This window comes from Piliocolobus tephrosceles, chromosome 20 (assembly GCF_002776525.5).
Source record: "Piliocolobus tephrosceles isolate RC106 chromosome 20, ASM277652v3, whole genome shotgun sequence".
Lineage (NCBI taxonomy): Eukaryota > Metazoa > Chordata > Mammalia > Primates > Cercopithecidae > Piliocolobus > Piliocolobus tephrosceles.
In genome coordinates, this window is record NC_045453.1 from 11,493,860 (window position 1) to 11,496,156 (window position 2,297).

Here is a 2,297-nt window from a genome sequence, read left to right on the forward strand (position 1 = left end):
TCCTTTTCTTTCTTTCTTTTTTTCTTTCTTTCTTTCTTTCTTTCTTTCTTTCTTTCTTTCTTTCTTTCTTTCTCTCTTTCTTTCTTTTTTCTTTCTCTTTCTTTCTCCTTCCTCCCTCCCTCCCTTCCTTCCTTCCTTCCTTCCTTCTTTCCTTCCTTCCTTCCCTCCTTCCTTTTCTTCTCCTTTCTTTCCTTCTTTCCTTCTTTTTTTTTCTTTGAGACAAGGTCTCACTCTGTCACCCAGGCGGAAGTGCAGTGGTGCCATCTCAGCTCACTGCAGCCTCAACCTCTCAGGCTCAAGCTATCCTTACACCTCAGCCTCTCAGGTAGCTAGGATGACAGCTGCATGCCACAATGCCCAGCTAAGTTTTAAAAATTTTTTAGAGTTAGGTTCTTTATACATTGCCCAAGCTGGTCTCAAACTCCTGGGCTCAAGCAATCCTCCAGCCTTAGCCTCCCAAAGTGCTGGGATTACAGGTGTGAGCCACTGCACCTGGCCATTCTTTTTTCCAAAATATTCAGTTATCCCAGCATAGTTCCTTCCAAATAGGATGTAATCATTGATAGTTAGGTTTTTAAAGATTGAACTGTAACTCGCTGTAAAGTGCACAGATATTTAGCATGTACAGCTTGGTGTGTACGCCTGTGTAAATACCACCAAATCAGTACAGAAGCTTCCTCCCTTGCTTGATGACTTGTAATATGGGGGAAAAAAAAGAAAGAAAGAAAGAAAGAAACTTCCTACCCCATCTGAGCTCCCCCATGTCCTTCCCAGGTCATTCCTTTCCCTGCAGAATAACCACCATTCTGACTTCTCTCATGGAGTAAATACAGTCTTTCAGAGTCCCTCTATTACTAAAGGAAGTAGTTCTTCTTTGACCACGTGACGATGCATGTGATGCAATCTTAGGTAACATTTTCCTGAGGGCTGCCCTGGCCCAGGACATTGTTCCCAAGGCTTCCAGTGCCCTCATTGCTCCCCGACTGTATGATAGAAAAAAAGAGAAATAGGGTCGGGCACAGTGGCTCACGCCTGTAATCCCAGCAATTTGGGAGACCAAGGCGAGAGGATTGCTTGAGTCTAGGAGTTTGAGACCAGCCTGGCCAACGTGACAATACTGCCTCTCTACAAAAATTTTTTGAAATAGCCGGGCGTGATGGTGCAGGCCTGTAGTCTTAGCTACTTGGGAGGCTGAGGCAGGAGGATCACTTGCACCTGAAGGTTGAAGCTGCAGTGAGCTATGACTCTGTACCACTGCTCTCCAGCCTGGGCCACAGAGTAAGATCCTGTCTCAAAAAAAAAAAAAAAAAAAAAGAGAAGTGGCATGTGTTACTCTGTTTTCACACTGCTGATAAAGGCATGAAAGAGGTTTAATGGACTTACGGTTCCACATGGCTGTAGAGGCCTCACAATCACGGTGGAAGGTGAAAGGCATGTCTCACATGGTGGCAGACAAGAGAAGAGAGCTTGTGCAGGGAATCTCCCCTTTTTAAAACCATCAGATCTCGTGAGACTTATTCACTATCACGAGAACAGCCCGGGAAAGACCTGCCCCCATGGTTCAGTTACCTCCACAGGGCCCCTCCCGCAACACATGGGAATTCAAGATGGGATTTGGTGGGGGACATAGCCAGACCATATCATGGTGCTCAGAGAGGATAAGTGACAGAATTGGCTCCCACAAAGGCCAGGACAGGAACACCTGGCAGCCTGACCCCGGAGCCTTCCCAACTGACCACCACTCTCTACTGCTTGGGACACCAGCCCTACCCCTGCAGTAGCCTCTATTCCACTGTGAGAGTACTTTCACTCGTTCAGATGGAATTTTCTTAGGTCCGCAGCAAGTTGCAAAAACAGAACTCTCACGTACTCTACACCTAGTTTCTTTTACTAATAATATTTTCCATTAATGATAGTACATCAAATAACATTTATATTTATGTATTTACTTTAATTTTTTTTTTTTTTGAAATAGAGTCTCACTCTGTTGCCCAGGCTGGAGTGCAGTGGTAAAACCTCAGCTCACTACAACCTCTACCCCCGACGTTCAAATGATTCTCATGCCTGTGCCTCCCGAGTAGCTGCGACTACAGGCACGTGCTACCACATCCAGCTAATGTTTATAGTTTTAGTAGAGACAGGGTTTCACCATGTTGGCCAGGCTGGTCTCGAACTCCTGACCTAAGGTGATCTGCGTGCCTCAGCCTCCCAAAGTGTTAGGGTTACAGGCGTGAGCCACTGCACCCGGCCTAATTTTTTTTTTTTTTTTTTTTTTTTTTTTTTTTTTTTGAGACTGA

The 2,297-nt window shown here is 45.3% G+C and overlaps 1 protein-coding gene across 1 annotated transcript in view; it reads left to right on the top strand.

Moving 5' to 3' along the window:
• The window catches only part of ARHGAP40 (Rho GTPase activating protein 40), a 49,292-nt gene that overhangs the window by 28,731 nt on the left and 18,264 nt on the right, over positions 1 to 2,297 (top strand). The window lies entirely within an intron of this gene.